The following is a 21449-nucleotide window of genomic DNA, read 5'->3' as shown; positions in this document are numbered from 1 at the left end:
AGTGGTGTCCAAGTGTTTTTACCAACTGCGAAAAATTAGGAAAATTCATCGCTTTCTCACTCATGAAGCTTTGGTCCAAGCTATGATCTCTACTGTGCTATCCCACTTAGACTATTCCAACTCGGTCTACCTGGGAATGCCCCATTATCTGTTCAAACGCCTTCAGTTGGTCCAAAACCAGGCTGCCCGTCTGATCTACCACCAACCTAAATGGCAACCTGCCTCTCCTCTGCTGAGGAAATTACACTGGCTTCCGGTGTCACGTCGCTGTGTTTTCAAAACCGGTTGCCTTATTTTCAAGGCTTTACACTGTACCAGTCCGGAATTTATCAACAACATTATACTCAGGTACTCCCCCACTCGTTACTTAAGATCCTCTCACCTTTCGTTTCTTACTAGTCCGAACTTCAAGAGGGCCCGTCTTGGAGGCCGCAGGTTCGCCACTCTTGCGCCCAAGTTGTGGAATTCCCTCCCTCTTGAGCTTCGTACATGCACTGATCTCCTTCCATTTAGGAAACTCCTGAAAACCTGGCAGTTCACTCAGGATTAGATTCCGCTGCCTTGTCAAGATGTCTGCCAGCGCCATGAAGCCAACCCGGCGTACGAGCGCTTTACAAATACACACTAACATTAACATTAACATTAACATAGATGCTAAAGTGCACCACTGATGCTGCATGGGGACAAGATTGAAGGCTGCCCTCAGATCCTCTAAAGCAATGTATAGAGGATCCTTGGAGAGCTTAAGATATTTTGAAGCGATGAGATAAAAGCAAAAGATTTGATCTATCATGCTCACCTTGGCTTGAAAGCCTGCCTATAATAGGGACAGAATGGAGGCCTCATCAATCTAGTCCAGTAGTGTAGCCAGGAACATTTCTGTTGTCCTTTTTAAATACTGAGATAATCTCTGCGGATGGCCAAGAATCTGGAACGTTCCCACCTGCCAGTATCCCATTAGACAGTGCATTTATGTAAGGGACCCATATAGAGGGCTCAGAGTGAAACAAGTCACCAGGGACTTTGCCAGGGCTAGGTGCCTTTGCAGGTTGCATAGCCTGGATGGCTCCAAGTGTTTCTTGGAGGGTAAAGCGAATTGGCTCATCAGTAGTAAAGTTTCCCAATATCAACGCCACTACGTTAGTTGAAACAATCTCTGTGTTGGTTTGGGCATGAATGTTGGAGAAGTGACCTACCCACATGTATAGTTAAATTGCCAATCATAAGAAAATATAAAATCTAGGACTACCACGTGAGAAAATGTGCCAAAATATCATGGGAGTTATTATTTTTTATTGCCTCAACCATGGCTAACCAAGCTCTGTTTAGAGGATGAAGTAATGCATTTGTAATTTACACAGGCGGAAGCAATTGCCTCTCTGGATCCCTTTTTAACAGCTTCAGTTAGTTGTTCATTTGCAAGATGACATTCATTAGAGAACCAGGTGGAGGACAGCTGTGGGGACCCCCTTTTACATTTTAGAACCTTAGTTCAAAACACCTGTAAGGCGCTAAATAAATTATCAAGGTGGTCTAACAAAAATGATATATCAAGAAGATACCCAGTAAGTGTTTTAAAAATTAAATTAAAAGTGTCATATAGCTCTGTTTGTGTTTGAGTATCAAAACAGAGTTTAGACCATTTAATATATTTTTTATTAGTGCCTAGAGTTACAATTGTCTCAAATTTAGTGCCCAGGGCAGTGAAATTCTATAACAAATTTTCATCAAGTATGAGCCTCAGTGCGTTGCGGTCACTGTCTGATCTAGTTAAAATTTCGAAGTAAATCGCCATATTCCTAAGTTCAAGGTCTAAAAAAACATCATGAATTCTGCTTTGTGAGACGCCTCAGGCAAATGCATAAGTGCACTGTGTATCAGACAGAAACCTCCCATTACTTGCCCGCATGCCATGATTCAGAGTAATTGATAGAAGCTGAGTGGCAGAAACTGGCCAAGACAATAAGGGGTTGCTCTCCCATAGAGGTATACCTCTAGCTTCATCTTCTAGATCAATTGCTGAACCTAAGCCTTCTAGCGGCTCTCAGGTAGTGTTGAAATATACAGCAATTATGAGTGGAGTGCTGGCTGTTCTGACAGGAAGATGGTGAGCAAGTATTTGTAGTGTGGGAGACTCTTTATTGCGCTGCACTGTGATTATATATATTATAAAGATCTATCCTGCTTCAATTTCTACCCCAATAGACAGACGTAAAATGTTAGTACTTTTAATCTCTAGTCTCTTTATGATTAAATTTGGCTTATTTTGATCCATATTAGAAGACTGGCAAAAGGGCGCCCGGCGTTGGAAGGTATTGCCTTGATGTTAAAATTGTAATAACCAGATCCAAAAAAGTTTTCAACTGTCCATGTTTCTTGTAAAATTATTATATCATGTTCATTAATAAAGTGTCCCCAATCTGGATCCATAATTTTCCCTCTCTTGGCTGCAATGTTCCAAGACAGTAACAAAAGGGGAGGTGTAGATGTATGTACAGGTATTCCAAGCTCAACTGAGGGACTATGTGAGGATGACTGATTAGGAGCATAAGGGTCAGATGTAGAATTAACTTTGAGCTGGGGATAGTAAGATTTGGTATGCTTGATGAATGGTTGCATCAGTAAATAACAAAAGGTGGCATCACTAAAAGTAGTGCTTCATGGTTGTGATCTGTGAGCAGGGGATTGCTTTTACTAAATGAATCTCTACATAGGCTTGGTGCTCCTGGTAAACAGCTGATTGAGTTGGTTCTAAATGAGCACCCTTTCCCACATAATGTTAATATGCACATGCCAAATCTGAGAATGGATGGATCTCGTTAGAGACTGGAATTGTAAATTGTAAATTGATACTTGTATTGCGCACTACTCACCCGCAAGGGTCTCAAGGTGCTTGTACGAATACCGCTGTGGAACCCATCCTGGCTTTTCCTGTGAGGCGTCCACTCCTGGGCACCCCCAAGGTGGAGGCCAGGCATCCTTAGCGTTGTGGGGGCCGTTGTGGAGATTAAGCAAGCTATTGCTCAGAGTTGCAGAGTGGGACTCCATGATTGGAATGGCACCGAGGCAAGAATTATCAGGTCCGTGGAATTTTGAGCCCAAGACCCGCCGAGGAGGGGAATTGAACCCTGGTCCCGGGCTAGACCTCTGCATCAGGGTCTGCCGCTCTAATCATTGAGCCACACTTCTCCACTTATACAGCTCCTCTGCCCTCTCATGAGGATGGTGATTTCCAACCTATCCCCTTGAGTGAAGGGGTTTAAGATGTTTATAAAAATACCCCAGCAGGGCAATACTAATGCAGCTGCCTTAACCCTCACATTGGTTCCTGGCCCCACAATGGAGTAGTCGTTGAGTGAGACTAGGGTTTTTACAGTTGACCACAATGCAATCCCAATTCTTATGCTTGACTGATTAACCAACCCACTCAACCTTTCTCACAAACAAAATGCCCTTGGATTTATTAATATCAAAGTCTGTGTTATGGGACAACTAGTGGCAGACCTTGTTTTTCAACTTGAGAGTTGGTTCTTCTCTGGTGGAGTTTAGATACAGTATATCAGTCAGAATAGCCACATAGGGACAACAGTCCAGGGGAAGGTAGAGTTGAGGCTGGTTGGGAAATTGTTGTAGCTTAGTCTCCGGGTCTTTTTATCTATGTATCTTCTTAGTGAGGCTCTGTCGCCATCCTGCTCACCAGTGTGTTGGTTCACCCCTCCCAATACATCAGAGCCCCTTGTGTTAATGGTCAGATAGGAACCTGGTCAGGGACCAAAGGAGGCTGGTTCAGCCTGTGATGAACCTTGAGCCACAATTGGAACAGAACTCAAACTATGTGGCATTTTATGGCCCCATGCAGGGACCAGAGCAATGGTCCTTTGGTTCAACAAATTGGCATGGGACTGTGATTACTATGACACTGCAGCTTCCAGTTTACATAATCTGTTTATCTTCGAGGCCTACTTGCAGTCACTGTGAGCTGAAATGTGCTGAAAACATAATCCCAGTCCAAGTTAGATGGGGCTTCTATGACACTGGTGTCGGAAGATGTGGCTGCAATAGTTGGGATTGCTGAAGGTAGAGGTGTGGGAGTGCTGTTTGTGGTGCTGGACACCCTAGTGGCTGTAGTGGGCCTATCTGGACCCTGCTTGATTAGATTTCTTTTTACAAATGGCCCCCCTCTGTCACGACGGTCCAAGCTCCTCAGGATCAGGGTGATGCTCAGAGGGGTCCACCTCCTGATTTCCCCACACTCTGACTAGACAAACAATTACAGAGCATAGAGGTAATCAAGCGAGGGATAGGGTAGGGTAGGAACAGCAAGGGAAGGGATACCTGAAACGAGAAAAACAAATGGTTAACAATATAGTGGTCCCTGTCTACTCTCATTTCATTCTCGCTAAGTCACTTTCGTACCAAAAGCAGTTTTCCTTCTCTGGGTGTGAAACCTCCCCTCAGGCGTGCTGCTAGTAAGATGCGTTTCTCACCAATTGGAAGCTGTGACACACAAAAGGCAAGACTGATATTAGCAACTGGTTCTTTCAATGTTCCTAATAAACATAGACCCTTATCCCTCCACACACGTACCACATTCCTATCCCTCTAAATCAGATAAGAACTCGGCCAACTCCTGGAACCAAGGAAAGGAAAGCGAGGCCCCCACTACGGTGGGGAGTGTAAAGGCAAAGTTTTGAGTTGGCGGCTGTATTGCGAAAACGGGTACTGTAGTTCCAAAAACCAATTCCTCCTTCCAACGTCCCAACGCCATAGACCCTATAAAGGTCACAACAAGAATGGCCTCTTAAGTCAGTAGGCGGGCACCCTCATAGTTCGCCCGTAAATCAGCAAATAAAAAGAGCCTGTCTTTGAACCTCCTCACCGGAAGTCTAGAGGCTTTAACCACAAGAAAAATGAAAACGTTATTGTTTCTCTTAACCTCCTTGACGGACGTCAAGAGGCTTACCGACCTCTTCTCGGGCCTTCCCAATGGTCCAGGGACCCCTTTCCGGTAATCACTCCTTACTAGGAACAGGGCCCCCCCTGGTAATTCGCCTCAATCAGGCGGGAAACTGCTTTGGACTCGGGCGGATTCCTCCGCGTCGGGTGGGGGGAAGCAGATGGTCCGCTGCAGCCGCCAAAGGGACACCGCGGTCTCGGGTGTCACGCGACGCTCAGCCGAGCGTGGGGTCAGCAAAAATGGCTCTGTAGCGAGCCCGGGGTTGGCGGCTTCGTCGCTCCTCGCGTTCTCACCGAGAACGCCAACATCCAAGCAGACGCGCCCTGGCAAAGAACTGGTCAGTATCACGTACGACGCTCCCAGCGCCGTACGCGAGTATATGTCCGTGGCTCCTCCCCTCCGGAGGGGGTCGCTGGGAAATGTAGTTTTTTGCTCGTTCGGGTAGGGGCGGCTCGTCAATGCCTGACACCCTCATTAATTTCCAGGGGATCAGAATTTGGCAGCATGCTGGATATAAACGTTGGTGACTGTGGTTGCTGGACAATCACATCGGACTGGTGGCTGTATGTTTCTAAAGTGACTTTGTGCTTCTTTGTCACTGCAAATAGACCTGAAGCCCCTCTCCCATCTCTAACGACAGGCACCATTCCGCTGGGACAATTTCTTTATCTAGAACTTCTGCTGCTTGCATCACGAATATGTCAAGAGTGGTGCCGCCTGAGGTTTTGGAGGTGCCCGCTTTGTCCCCTTGCAATTTTGTGTTTAACCATTGTTACAGAACAAAGATACTGTTACAAGGAGGAGAGCGCAGCTCAGGTACCAGAGGAAAAGCCCTTGCCACAGTTCAATGGGCGATCACAGAATCAAGGGTGATTGCCCAGTCCCCTCTGGGACCACCCTTGGCCCTTGTTTTGCCTGGGCATGGCCGGTGCAGCTGGATCCTGAAATGTGCTGTATAGTGCTACTTGTCAACTCAGGTGCACGTGATGATAAAGGGTGCCGTCTCTCTGGCTCTGTGACAGATTGGGATACGTAGTACTGGCACTTGTGACTCCAGTGCTGGGGGACCCTGTAGTGCACTTTAGAAAGCTCCTTGTAGGCCAAGGTGCAGGCGATGATGAAGGGGGCCACCTCCCTGGCCCCGTGGCAGATTGGGACACGTAGTCCTGGCACTTGTGACTCCAGTGGAGTGGGACCCTGTAATGCATTTTATAGCGCTCCTTGTAGGCCCAGGTGCAGGCAATGATGAAGGGCAGATTGGGACACTGTGAGGATGTCTCCCTCCCACGGGTCCTGCCTCCCCTACTCGCCCTACCCCGAGTACCACTTTCCCACAGAACTCCTACCATCCAGGGCGCGCGCTCCGGAGCGTCAGCCACAGCGTCCGTGACAACCGAAACCCCGCCCCTCTCTCTATTGCAGAAACCTATCCCGAACGCTGACATCCCGGAAGGACTGCCTCCTGATCCCGGAAGTCCCTCCTCCCAGATCCCCGCTGGAGACAGAAAAGACGGAGGACGTGAAACCGAAGGCGTCGGAGGATCGTGGCAGGAGATTTCGGCAGGAGCTGCAGCGGACGGAGAAGACGGAAGCGGCGAACCCGAAGAGTGGTCGGAAGATTGGTGGAGTCCTCCGGAGGTGGCTGAAGAGCGGCCGTAACTCGGAGGAGAGTTACGGCGGAGCCCGTGAGTACCCGCTTCCTTTGGTAGATTACCCTAGGTATCTGTATGTATGATAGTCCCCCTGTATATAGGTACCCTTTCTCCTAGACACGCCATTACACCCTGACCCTGGCCTCTTTGTAATTATTGTATAGCATCATCCACGTTGTATATAACTACCCACACGATTCTTCCGCGCACCCCTCTTTTCTTCAACCCGTCCCTACCTCCTCATTCTCCTCCTCCCTCACGGTCTCCTCATCCTTCTCACTCCTGGTTACGGTGACGGCAACAGTCCGGATTTCCGCAGGACTAACGGCTCCTTTTTTCGTTTTGTGTCTCTCTGCCCTCCGAGGTGCCCATCCATCCCTTACGGCGGACGACGACGATCCAGACGTCAGGGGAGCCCCAGGAAGACAACCGCGACGGATAAACCAGAGTCCGGCTCTATTTTCTCTTTCTGTTCGGACTTGTCTCCCTGTACTGTTCTGTTGCCCGACGTGCTCCGACACAATAAACAAAGAATATTGCACGCTATATACGGCCTCCTTGCCTGCAGGGCTGTTATACGTCAGGAAAAAGACCAAATGCTACAAATGGGCATTATAGAACCCTCAGTAAGCAACTGGAACTCGCCGATAGTGCTTGTACCCAAGCCCGATGGGTCTGTTAGATTTTGCATCGATTTCCGGGAAGTCAATAAGATATCATCCTTTGACACGTATCCCTTGCCCCGAGTCGAAGAGATGGTCGAACGCATAGGAAAAGCCCAATACATCTCCACACTGGACCTCTGTAAAGGGTATTGGCAGATACCCCTTAGAAAAGAAGACCGAAAGAAAACAGCTTTTTCCACCCCTGAAGGACTATATCAGTTCCTTGTCCTCCCGTTTGGCCTCCATGGCGCACCCGCCACTTTTCAACGGGCCATGAATCACCTCTTACGGCCTCACACTCAGTATGCAGGAGCATATCTAGATGATATAGTCATTTATAGCGATACCTGGTCACAACACTTGGAACATCTACACAACGTCATCGCCTCCCTGGGCTCCTATGGTTTTACGATTAACCCCGCCAAAACCACCCTAGCGGCTCAAACCGTGAAATATCTGGGATACCTCCTGGGAGAGGGCCTAATCCGACCCCAAAGAAGCAAAACCAAAGCGATACATTCCCTTCCATTTCCCCAGACCCGAAAGGACCTGCGTGCCTTTCTGGGTCTCCTTGGATACTATAGGAGATTCGTACCTAATTTCTCCCAAAGGGCGGCCCCGCTCACCGACCTGTTGAAAAAATCCATAAAAACAGAGGCCATCCTAAAAACCCTGACGCCCTTATTGTGGCATGCATTTTTGAATCTGAAAAACGCCCTGACCTCCAGTCCTGTGTTAGTCAGCCCTGATTATTCCCAACCCTTCCTCCTCCAGACAGACGCTTCAGAACAGGGATTAGGAGCTGTGCTGTCGCAAAAAGACCCTGAGGGGAATGAAAAACCCATCCTCTATCTCAGCCGGAAACTATTCCCCCGAGAAAAGAACTCTGCCGTTGTGGAGAAAGAAGCCCTGGCAATTAAATGGGCTGTGGACAGCCTTCGCTATTACTTAGAATGACGGGACTTTACTATCTTCACCGATCATGCCCCACTTGAGTGGATGGCTCGGAACAAAGGACACAATGACCGTGTTCTGCGGTGGTTTTTGGCTCTCCAACCATACCACTTCAAAACGGTGCATCGGAAGGGTATTGAACAAGGCAATGCGGACTTTCTCTCCCGCTATCCACTGTCCAACCCCCCTACGAGAAAGACAGCTAGGGGAAGGGAATGTGAGGATGTCTCCCTCCCACGGGTCCTGCCTCCCCTACTCGCCCTACCCCGAGTACCACTTTCCCACAGAACTCCTACCATCCAGGGAGCGCGCTCCGGAGCGTCAGCCACAGCGTCTGTGACAACCGAAACCCCGCCCCTCTCTCTATTGCAGAAACCTATCCCGAACGCTGACATCCCGGAAGGACTGCCTCCTGATCCCGGAAGTCCCTCCTCCCAGATCCACGCTGGAGACAGAAAAGACGGAGGACGTGAAACCGAAGGCGTCGGAGGATCGTGGCAGGAGATTTCGGCAGGAGCTGCAGCGGACGGAGACGACGGAAGCGGCGAACCCGAAGAGTGGTCGGAAGATTGGTGGAGTCCTCCGGAGGTGGCTGAAGAGCGGCCGTAACTCGGAGGAGAGTTACGGCGGAGCCCGTGAGTACCCGCTTCCTTTGGTAGATTACCCTAGGTATCCGTATGTATGATAGTCCCCCTGTATATAGGTACCCTTTCTCCTAGACACGCCATTACACCCTGATAGGCATCTTTGTAATTATTGTATAGCATCATCCACGTTGTATATAACTACCCGCACGATTCTTCCGCGCACCCCTCTTTTCTTCAACCCTTCCCTACCTCCTCATCCTCCTCCTCCCTCACGGTCTCCTCATCCTTCTCACTCCTGGTTACGGTGACGGCAACAGTCCGGATTTCCGCAGGACTAATGGCTCCTTTTTTCGTTTTGTGTCTCTCTGCCCTCCGAGGTGCCCATCCATCCCTTACGGCGGACGACGACGATCCAGACGTCAGGGGAGCCCCAGGAAGACAACCGCGACGGATAAACCAGAGTCCGGCTCTATTTTCTCTTTCTGTTCGGACTTGTCTCCCTGTACTGTTCTGTTGCCCGACGTGCTCCGACACAATAAACAAAGAATATTGCACGCTATATACGGCCTCCTTGCCTGCTTTTCCAGCCCGCCGACTCCCCACGATCACAGACACATATTCCTGGCACTTGTGATAGACCACTAAATTAAACACAAGAGAGATTTGCTTATGAGCGCACTATATGGTCAAGTGTAGAAGCTGGGATTGATCACAGGTTTTCTGCTTTCACATTGTTCAATTCAGCGACATGGAAGATATCTCTTTATTTCTCCTGTTTTACATCACAGGTTAATGCTTTGTCTTAAATTTGTGGAGCATAATGCTGGAATGTGGGCCATAGGCAGAAGCTACATGCAAGTCAATTGTTATGTGCACCCAGTAAATGGCTCAGAATATTATTATACATGAAACAACATTATAGTCAATGAAATCGCTCAAATGTTTTATGCGTACCACTCATAGCTAAGCACTAGTTCAATTTTCACTTATTCCTGAACCTATACTTTCATGTTTGGATTGTAATGCACAAGTGACGGTGATTAATATTGGCAAATTCCTGAATAACGGCTGACAAGCCATAAAAGTAAGAACTTATTGCTAATTTCGTCTTGTATAAAAGGCAGATATGGCTAAAAACTACCATCATGGCGGCTAAAAGAAGTAAACATCAGTCCTTCTTCATTTTTCATCATATGCAAAGTGCCAATAATGAATGACTATTTAAGTTTAAAATGGCGCGCTGTGCATTTTGAAACTGACACACTTTTAAGCACTGAAGAAAGCTATAGCTGAAACGCTTCTGCTATTTATAAAAGTGTACCTTCAGCAACCCCCGTGAGTGCCTGTGCATGCAATATTTTCTGCAAGCGTTGGAGCTGATATATATATATATATATTCAGTGAAAAAACCATAGGTTTCACACATGTTATAGTTAGCTGGACATTTTACTCGTAAAAAACCAATGAAATTGCCCCGTTATAGTTAGTTCAGCTAACTATAACTCGCACGCGCCCGCAATGCACTGCTGATGACGTCACATATTACATCACTCATGACATGGTCAGTGACATCACTCATGACATCACTGATGACATCTCAAATGACATCACTGATGACATCATCCAGTGAATGTGTGTTTTTCTGAAAATTAAATATGTTTTATATATGTATATCTCAAGGTTGATGGAAGAATAAATGGGTATATAAGTGTCTAAATGGATGATTTGTTTTTTAAAAATTGATTGTGTAACTGACTGATTAAGTGTATCATAGTGAATACATGGCTTAGTGAGTAATGTTTAAATATGTAAATATCTGTATCAGTCTCTCACTTGTATAAGTGGCTGCATGGGTTGGTGAGTAGCTACATGGGTGTCTATATAGGTTATTAGTTGGTTTTTTGAGTGTCAGTCTGAGTATCTGCATGGGTCGGTGGGGGGTATTATGTAGTGCATACGAACATGAATGAGTCACTCACTGTTTGTATGTGTTGAAGACAGCATGTGTGCAGGACTATATGGGTGGATGAGTGTGTGTATGGCTGTGTTAGTGAGTGAATGACTGTCTCAATAGTGACTTTATGAGTAACTACATATGTTTTAAACTAGTATATGTGACTATTGGTGTATATAAGTGAGTATATGTGAGAGTGAGAGATTGAAAGAGTTCCTGTATGAATAAGTATGTGTTTCTATAAGTGATTGATTAAATGACTAAGTATGTTTAAGTTTCTGTAGAAGTAAGTGTGGTGGTGTGTGTATAACTGTGTATGCAAGTAAATGTATGTTTGATTCTTTATTAGCATGAGTGACTATGTGTGTGAGTAACTCTATGGATGAGTGGCATTGTGTAACAGGATGTATAGGTGTATGAGTACATATGATGAGTGAGTACATGTATGAGTGACTGTATAGGACTGTTGGTGAATGAGTGGATGTGTATGTGGATCTTAGAATTACTGAAGAGGTTGTTGTAACTGGTATTGGTATGTCCATTGTTTTAAAAATTTTAGTCTCTATTATTCAATGTGTGTATCAAAGGTTATATTAGGGTGAGAGGAGGTCTGCCACTCTATCACAAGGATGATGTCATCAGTGATGTCATTTGAGATGTCATCAGTGATGTCATGAGTGATGTCACTGACCATGTCATGAGTGATGTAATATGTGACGTCATCAGCAGTGCATTGCGGGCGCGTGCGAGTTATAGTTAGCTGAACTAACTATAACGGGGCAATTTCATTGGTTTTTTACGAGTAAAATGTCCAGCTAACTATAACATGTGTGAAACCTATGGTTTTTTCACTGAATTTCTAAGGTTTTTTAAATGCTAATTCCTAACTATAACGTGTGTGAAACCCATGGTTTTTTCAGTGAATTTGCAAGGTTTTTTAAATGCTAATTCCTAACTATAACGTGTGTGAAACCTATGGTTTTTTCAGTGAATTTGCAAGGTTTTTTAAATGCTAATCCCTAAATATTTCGTTTTTGAAACCTATGTTTTTTTCTGAGAATTTGTATGGTTTTTTATATGCTAAGTTATGTATTTTTAATTAAAGATATTTTTTTTTATTTAAATAAAATTACTTTATATTCATTTATATATTATCTGTATTTTTTTATAAATTATTTTTTTAAATAATTCAATTTGGATATTTTTTTTTTATAATTTTTTTAATTATTTAATGTCCTCTTTTTTTTTTTTATTTATAATTTCTTGGGGTGCGCGCTCTGAGCGCGCACCTAGTACTATTTCGTATGTTTTTTATGAATTCCGGCGTACGTTATTTACGTACGCAAATATACTTATTGGTGCGCGCTGGGAGCGCGCACCCAGTACGTATGCGTACGTACGTACGCATGCGTCCTACGCCCTCGACGCGGTTTACTTCCGCATACGCTAAAATTACACGCAATAACGGTCGCGTATACGCGTGTTAAACGTATGCGCGCTAGGTGCGCGTATATGACGTATGCACCTGCGCGTTTACGCGTTCGCGCATATGTCATCACGGGGTGCGCGCACGGAGCTTGCGCAGTGCGCGCACCTCGGGTTTATACATAATAAAACAACATTTCTTATTGGTTATCATTACTTTCAGTTTCTAATTGTTTCAATACCACACCCAATCCCCTCATTGCAAGTCATGTGATCAAGAATCATCACTTTTGATTGGTTTGAAGTACTTTCTGTTCCAGATTCTTCCCAAACCACACCTACTCCCCTCATTATTAGTTCTGATTCCTTTGGAGAAGGAGCTATTCTGTTGTTGAGAGACAATGGCTGAACAGCAACCTACTTCAGACAGTGACCAGGACACTCTTGAGAGGCAGAGGAACAGGAAGCAGAAAGACAGCTTTATATGGCAGTTTTTCACTTTTCCAGAGAATGAGAAAAAGGTAAATGCACCAAAAGTTACATGTGTACTTTGTAACAAAGTCTTATCTCGTGGGAATCCTAACAAGAAATATTCTTTTAGCATTCACACTATGTTAAGACATGTTGACAAAATGCACCCAGTATCTTTTCGTCGAGCTTCTGAAGAAAACTCTCCACCTGCTCAGCCGACGACATCAGCAGCAGCTCAGCCGAGCACATCTTCGGCAGCTCAGGGGAGCACTTCAGCTGCGATGGTGCCTTCACCTGTTTCTTTACCTCTTGTTGGTCCACCTTGTTTGGCGAGGTTGTCTACACGGTGCACTGATTGCGGTTCACTTATTTCTGTGGGGGAGACCAGTCTTGATCTCCTTCAGAGAAAATTTGATGCGCATTCATGCACTAGGCCATAGATTTTTTTTCATTTTTTGCGTTTTTCTCTTCCTGTTTCCCTCCATTAACTCAAGGGCTCTTTTAAGAGCCACTTATAAACTTAACCAAAAAAACTTTTTTTTTGAAATTTTTTTGGGAAATTTTTTTGAGGTGCGCGCACCCTGCGCGCACCCAAGGTTTTTTTAATTTTTTTTTTTTTTTTTTTGAGAGACTCCCCCTTTTTCCTACTAATGCAACTGTGAAATCACCAGAGGAAAACGCAACAAATCTCTTCCTGTAATTCCTATTTGCACACAGAGTCATGTTTTCACATTAGTCACAAAACGAAAAATCTTTGCCAATTTGAATGCACACTTACTGCTCTTTTTTGTTGGCAAGTGAAAATTACTTTTACAGACTGACACATTATGAATCCACTTTTCAGATTTTTTTAAATGCACATGTCCAGACTGCATTTTCAGACCACAAACCATGTGTATGCTGGGTGACTGCCTACACTCCAGCAAGGGCAACCAGCCTTAGTGATGCTGAATGTATTTGCATTACAGACTGAAACCTCAAAACCCCACAGCACATTATCAGAGCCAGGACCTTTGTTCTCTACACCTCTCTCCACTCAGCAGAACCAGATAATGGCAATCTTTCCCTCTATTTTTCCACACATATAGATGTTAATTTCAAATCACACTGCTTCCCCCTTTTTTTCAAATGTAATCACACATTTCTATTGCTTGAAAACCAACCCTTTTCCAAATGTACCCTTCCCCCAACTTGACTTCTGCCTAGTACCCTTCCCCCAACTTGACTTCTGCCTGCTACCATAGCAACAGCTCATGGAACACTGCTGTGTGGAGTTAGGTCAGAAGTTCGCCACACAATGTTTCAATTCCACAGAGCAAGAGTGCTTGACTTTTCAAACCTTACAGCAAATCCATAGTACTGTTCTTTGGTAACACATTTTTCTGAACCAATACAAAACATGCTTCTATTAATTTACACATACAGCCTAGTTTTTAGTGTAGAATGGTATGAAACAGCCAATCAGTTCTTTTTTTTTATAAAAAATATGTATGCCTCCATTTCCAAACTGTCTTTCATTTCTTTTTACCATTCTACTGAATTACACCTCCTGAGTGCATCCAGATCTCCTTTGAAGATGTTCACAGTGTGGATTGTAGGACACAGCTATGTCTTCTGGAGTGAAAAATTTGCAGAGAAAAGAGGTATGGTGAGAGACCTTGCTTTGCCAAATGTAGACATCAAGTGGATTGGTCAGAGAGGGTTAAAGTGGCACCAATTAATGCCTTTGGTGAAAACCTTTCTACATCTCCCACAGCCTAACCTTATTATTGTGCACTGTGGTGGTAATGATCTAGGCACTTTAACTGGGGTAGGTTTGGAAATGCTTATTAAGGACACCTTTGTGCAATTAATGTCGCTTTTTCCTCAATCTGCCTTTGTATATTCTAACATATGCCAAAGGCAAAAGTGGAACTGGTCCAACCAATTTTGTCCGCAGATTGACAAAGCAAGGAAGCACGTCAACAAATCTGTTTCTGCTTTCCTCCGTGACTATGGTATGGGTTCCATTTACCACAACAACTTGCGTTACGACATGCAAGACATTTATAGAGGAGATGGTGTGCACTTCAATGATGAAGGGAACAGAGTCTTCCTCTTGAACCTCAGACTCTGCGTTGGTACTTACTTGTAGGTACCGAAAAACAAACAATAAACACAAGGGCTCTTTTTAGAGCCACCTTATATCTAAACACTTAAATGCAATTTTTTTTAAATTTCTTTTATTATTTTTTTTTCCGGGTGCGCGCAGGGTGCGCGCACTCGGTGATATTTTTTTTCAAAATATTATTCTTTTTTTTTGCCCTACAAGGTCCTACTTTGACCCCCTTACAATGCCTACTGGGTCTATTTCTACCCACTCTGCCCCCTTTTCAAGTGCTCCCCCTTTGTTTATCACCCCCTCTTTATGCGATAGACAAAATGGCGGCCGCCGCTTCCTGACTTCCACCGATTCGAATGTTTACTAAGATCTAACAACCAATCAGAATTGCGCTCGCGCACGGCAAGCTGCGCGCACCCAGCGCGCACTCTGCGCGCATACAGATATATATATTGATTCAAAGGCTATTTTCTCAGAATCTACTGAACAGATTTACACCAAACCTACAAAAGGCACTTCCTTGACCTAGGGACTACCTCTCTGCCAAATTTTGAGTAATTCTGTTCAGCCGTTCGGGCTGTAGCTCGTTCTAAAGGTCCTATGGAAAAATGCATGGGAAAAACGCGTTTTGGGACCCCCCTTTTATCTCAGCCCCCGCTTGACGAATCCCCCCGAGACTTTCAGGGTAGGAGCGGAGCGTAGCGCCCCACCTATTTTGAAAAATTCGCGAGGATTCGTCGACCGGCGCCAAAGTTATTCAAAATAGAATGTTGAGGTTTTCCTATGGAAACGTGGTCCTAACTATAACTACCTACTGGCGACCGCCAGTAGGTAATATATATATTACCTACTGGCGGTCGCCAGTAGGTAGTTATAGTTAGGACCACTTTTCCATAGGAAATCCGCAACATTCTATTTTGAATAACTTTGGCGCCCGTCGACGAATCCTCGCGAATTTTTCAAAATAGGTGGGGCGCTACGCTCCGCTCCTACCCTGAAAGTCTCGGGGGGATTCGTGAAGCGGGGGCTGAGATAAAAGGGGGGTCCCAAAACGTGTTTTTCCCATGCATTTTTCCATAGGACCTTTAGACACAGCTACAGCCCGAACGGCTGAACAGAATTACTTGAAATTTGGCAGAGAGGTAGTCCTCAGGTCAAGGAAGTGACTTTTGTAGGTTTGGTGTAAATCTGTTCAGTAGATTCTGAGAAAATAGCATTTAAATCAATATATATATCTGTGACAGCTTACGGTGCGCTTACCATGCGCTTACCGTAAGCTTACCGTACGCGTACGGTGACGTGCGCGAGCGCGATTCTGATTGGCTGTTAGATCTTAGTAAACATTCGAATCGGTCGAAACCAGGAAGCGGCAGCCGCCATTTTGTGTGTTTCACACAGAAAAAAAAGGGTGATAACTTGAAAAGGGGGCAAGGAGGAGAGTTACAGACCCCCTAACATTTGAAAGGGGGTCAAAGAAGGACAGAAAAGTACAAAAAAAACATTTATTGATTTAAAAAAAAAATCGCGGGGTACGCGTACGGTAAGCTCACCGTACGCGTACGGTAAAAAAAAAAAAAAAAAAAGAAATGAAATGCAGATTTAAGTGTTTAGATATTAGGGGGCTCTAAAAAGAGCCGTTGTGTTTATGAAGTGATTTTTTAGTGGTACCTACAAGTAAGTACCGATGCAGAGTCTAAGGTTCAGGAGGAAGACTCTGTTCCCTTCATCATTGAAGTGCGCACCATCTCCTCTATAAATGTCTTGCATGTCGTAACGCAAGTTGTTGTGGTAAATGGAACCCATACCATAGTCTCGGAGGAAAGCAGAAACAGATTTGTTGACGTGCTTTCTTGCTTTGTCAATCTGTGGACAGAAATGATTGGACCAGTTCCATTTTTGCCTTTGGCATATGTTAGAAAACACAAAGGCAGTTTTAGGGAAAAGTGAAAACAGTTGTGCAAAGGTCTCCTTCATAAGCATTTCCAGACCTACCCCAGTCAAAGTGCCTAGGTCATTGCCACCACAGTGCACTATTATGAGGTCAGGGTGTTGGATTTGCATGAAGGATTTCACCAATGGCATCAATTGGTGCCACTTTAACCCTCTCTGACCAATCCATTTAATGTCTACATTTGGTAAAGCAAGGTCTCTCACCATATCTGTTTTCTCTGCATACTTTTCACTCCAGAAGACATAGCTGTGCCCTACAATCCACACTGTGAACATCTTCAAAGGAGAACTGGATGCACTCAGGAGGTGTAATTCAGTAGAATGGTAAAAAGAAATGAAAGACAGTTTGGAAATGGAGGTATACATATTTTTTTTTTTTTAAACTGATTGGCTGTTTCATACCATTCTAGAATAAAAACGAGGCTGTATGTGTAAATTTATAGAAGCATGTTTTGTATTGGTACAGAAAAATGTGTTACCAAAGAACAGTACTATGGATTTGCTGTTAGGTTTGAAAAGTCAAGCACTCCTGCTCTTTGGAAATGAAACATTGTTTGGTGAACTTCTGACCTGACTCTACACAGCAGTGTTCCATGAGCTGTTGCTATGGTAGCAGGCAGAAGTCAAGTTGGGGGAAGGGTGCTAGGCAGAAGTCAAGTTGGGGGAAGGGTACTTTTGGAAAAGGGTTGGTTTTCAACCAATAGAAATGTGTGATTACATTTGAAAAAAAGGGGGAAGCACTGAGATTTGAAACTTACATGTATATGTGTGGAAAAATAGAGGGAAACTTTGCCATTATCTGGTTCTGCTGAGAGGAGAGAGGTGTAGAGAACAGAGATCCTGGCTCTGATAATCTGCTGTTTGAGTGCCACATTTCTTTTACAATTAACTAATTTTAAAGGTGAGTTTAGAGTTTGAGAGGGGATGTATATGGTAAATTAAGAAATGAATAATAGAATTGGATTTCTTTTTGTTGAAGTTGTGTTTATTATTTTCTGTTTTGGGAGAAATTTAAATGTGAGGAACATGTAAAATAATATGGACTATGTTTTCACGAAAAATAAAAGGTGTACTGGTAAAAATAAGGAATACTTTAAGGGTTTGAGGTTGCACTCAGTAATGCAAATACATTCAGCATCAGTGAGGCTGGTTGCCCTTGCTGGAGTGTAGTCAGTCACCCAGGTTACACATGGTGCTGGTCTGAAAAAGCAGTTTGGACATGTGCTTTTATCAGAATCTGAAAAGTGGATTCATAATGTGTCAGTCTGTAAAAGTGTTTATCACTTGCCAAAAAAAAGAGTAGTAAGTGTGCTTTCAAATTGGCAAAGAAATTTCGTTTTGTGACTAATGTGAAAACATGACTCTGTGTGTAAATAGGAATTACAGGCAGAGATTTATTGCGTATTGCTCTGGTGATTTTACATTTGCATTAGATGTAAAGGGGGAGCCATTTTTTTGTATGCAGAAGCAGACTCTTAGCACACAGCCAGCTGCTTATTCTGTGGAATCATGCACAGTATTCACAACCGAGTGGGGTTTGAGGTTTCAGTCAGTAATGCAAATACATTCAGCATCACTAAGGCTGGTTGCCCTTGCTGGAGTGTAGTCAGTCACCCAGGTTACACATGGTGCTGGTCTGAAAAAGCAGTTTGGACATGTGCTTTTTTAAGAATCTGAAAAGTGGATTCAAAATATGTCAGTCTGTAAAAGTGTTTATCACTTGCCAAAAAAAAGAGTAGTAAGTGTGCTTTCAAATTGGCAAAGAAATTTCGTTTTGTGACTAATGTGAAAACATGACTCTGTGTGTAAATAGGAGTTACAGGCAGAGATTTATTGCGTATTGCTCTGGTGATTTTACATTTGTATCAGATGGAAAGGGGGAGCCCTTTCTTTGTATGCAGAAGCAGACTCTTAGCACACAGCCAGCTGGTTATCCTGTGGAATCATGCATAGTATTTACAACCGAGTGGGGTTTGAGGTTTCATTCAGTAATGCAAATACATTCAGCATCAGTAAGGCTGGCTGCCCTTGCTGGAGTGTAGTCAGTCACCCAGGTTACACATGCTGCTGGTCTGAAAAAGCAGTTTGGACATGTGCTTTTATCAGAATCTGAAAAGAGGATTCATAATGTGTCAGTTTGTAAAAGTGTTTATCACTTGCCAAAAAAAAGAGTAGTAAGTGTGCTTTCAAATTGGCTAAGAAATTTCGTTTTGTGACTAATGTGAAAACATGACTCTGTGTGAAAATAGGAATTACAGGCAGAGATTTATTGCGTATTGCTCTGGTGATTTTACATTTGTATTAGATGGAAAGGGGGAGCCATTTTTTTGTATGCAGAAGCAGACTCTTAGCACACAGCCAGCTGGTTATCCTGTGGAATCATGCACAGTATTCACAACCGAGTGGGGTTTGAGGTTTCAGTCAGTAATGCAAATACATTCAGCATCAGTAAGGCTGGTTGCCCTTGCTGGAGTGTAGTCAGTCACCCAGGTTACACATGGTGCTGGTCTGAAAAAGCAGTTTGGACATGTGCTTTTATCAGAATCTGAAAAGTGGATTCATAATGTGTCAGTCTGTAAAAGTGTTTATCACTTGCCAAAAAAAAGAGTAGTAAGTGTGCTTTCAAATTGGCAAAGAAATTTCGTTTTGTGACTAATGTGAAAACATGACTCTGTGTGCAAATAGGAATTACAGGCAGAGATTTATTGCGTATTGCTCTGGTGATTTTACATTTGCATTAGATGTAAAGGGGGAGCCATTTTTTTGTATGCAGAAGCAGACTCTTAGCACACAGCCAGCTGCTTATTCTGTGGAATCATGCACAGTATTCACAACCGAGTGGGGTTTGAGGTTTCAGTCAGTAATGCAAATACATTCAGCATCACTAAGGCTGGTTGCCCTTGCTGGAGTGTAGTCAGTCACCCAGGTTACACATGGTGCTGGTCTGAAAAAGCAGATTGGACATGTGCTTTTATCAGAATCTGAAAAGTGGATTCATAATGTGTCAGTCTGTAAAAGTAGTTATCACTTGCCAAAAAAAAGAGTAGTAAGTGTGCTTTCAAATTGGCAAAGAAATTTCGTTTTGTGACTAATGTGAAAACATTAGGCCTGGGCGGTAAATTCCGTTACGCTCGCGGAATTTGCAGAATTCGCGTAATTTCGCGTTCCGCGGAGAACGCGAAATTGCTCGAAAGTCTGCTTTCCACGATTTCGCGAAATTTTTGCTTGTTCGCGTTCTCAAAATGCGTGTTCGCGAGATATTTCTCCCCGAGCACGCAAACAGCAATTGTGAACAGGAAAAAAGCATCGCGAACAAGCAATTCCGCGTGTTCGCGGAATTTCTGCGTGTTCGTGGAGATTTTTTACCGTTTCGCGGAGATTTGCGTAACGCAATTACGCAAATTCCGCCCACCCCTAGAAAACATGACTCTGTGTGTAAATAGGAATTACAGGCAGAGATTTATTGCGTATTGCTCTGGTGATTTTACATTTGCATTAGATGTAAAGGGGGAGCCATTTTTTTGTATGCAGAAGCAGACTCTTAGCACACAGCCAGCTGCTTATCCTGTGGAATCATGCACAGTATTCACAACCGAGTGGGGTTTGAGGTTTCAGTCAGTAATGCAAATACATTCAGCATCACTAAGGCTGGTTGCCCTTGCTGGAGTGTAGTCAGTCACCCAGGTTACACATGGTGCTGGTCTGAAAAAGCAGTTTGGACATGTGCTTTTTTAAGAATCTGAAAAGTGGATTCAAAATATGTCAGTCTGTAAAAGTGTTTATCACTTGCCAAAAAAAAGAGTAGTAAGTGTGCTTTCAAATTGGCAAAGAAATTTCGTTTTGTGACTAATGTGAAAACATGACTCTGTGTGTAAATAGGAATTACAGGCAGAGATTTATTGCGTATTGCTCTGGTGATTTTACATTTGTATTAGATGGAAAGGGGGAGCCCTTTCTTTGTATGCAGAAGCAGACTCTTAGCACACAGCCAGCTGCTTATCCTGTGGAATCATGCACAATATTCACAACCGAGTGGGGTTTGAGGTTTCAGTCAGTAATGCAAATACATTCAGCATCACTAAGGCTGGTTGCCCTTGCTGGAGTGTAGTCAGTCACCCAGGTTACACATGGTGCTGGTCTGAAAAAGCAGTTTGGACATGTGCTTTTAGCAGAATCTGAAAAGTGGATTCATAATGTGTCAGTCTGTAAAAGTGTTTATCACTTGCCAAAAAAAAGAGTAGTTAGTGTGCTTTCAAATTGGCAAAGAAATTTCGTTTTGTGACTAATGTGAAAACATGACTCTGTGTGTAAATAGAAATTACAGGCAGAGATTTATTGCGTATTGCTCTGGTGATTTTACATTTGCATTAGATGTAAAGGGGGAGCCATTTTTTTGTATGCAGAAGCAGACTCTTAGCACACAGCCAGCTGCTTATCCTGTGGAATCATGCACAGTATTCACAACCGAGTGGGGTTTGAGGTTTCAGTCAGTAATGCAAATACATTCAGCATCACTAAGGCTGGTTGCCCTTGCTGGAGTGTAGTCAGTCACCCAGGTTACACATGGTGCGGCCGTGCTGGTCTGAAAAAGCAGTTTGGACATGTGCTTTTTTAAGAATCTGAAAAGTGGATTCAAAATATGTCAGTCTGTAAAAGTGTTTATCACTTGCCAAAAAAAAGAGTAGTAAGTGTGCTTTCAAATTGGCAAAGAAATTTCGTTTTGTGACTAATGT

The 21449-nt window shown here is 43.9% G+C and overlaps 1 protein-coding gene across 23 annotated transcripts in view; it reads left to right on the top strand.

Annotated features, from left to right (window-relative positions):
* The window catches only part of LOC146809181 (uncharacterized), a 1126689-nt gene that overhangs the window by 51958 nt on the left and 1053282 nt on the right, over nt 1-21449 (top strand). Inside the window, exon 2 of one of the 23 annotated variants that reach the window (XM_085615986.1) lies at nt 6380-6642. The exons of the other annotated variants lie outside the window; for them this stretch is intronic. The gene's annotated coding sequence lies outside the window, so the exon portion shown is untranslated. The remainder of the gene's footprint in view (nt 1-6379; nt 6643-21449) is intronic. 23 annotated transcript variants of the gene reach the window in all.

This window comes from Triturus cristatus, chromosome 7, assembly GCF_964204655.1.
Source record: "Triturus cristatus chromosome 7, aTriCri1.1, whole genome shotgun sequence".
Taxonomy (NCBI): Eukaryota; Metazoa; Chordata; class Amphibia; order Caudata; family Salamandridae; genus Triturus; species Triturus cristatus.
Note: the sequence above shows the minus strand (reverse complement) of the source record. Positions and strands in the feature narration are given on the sequence as shown.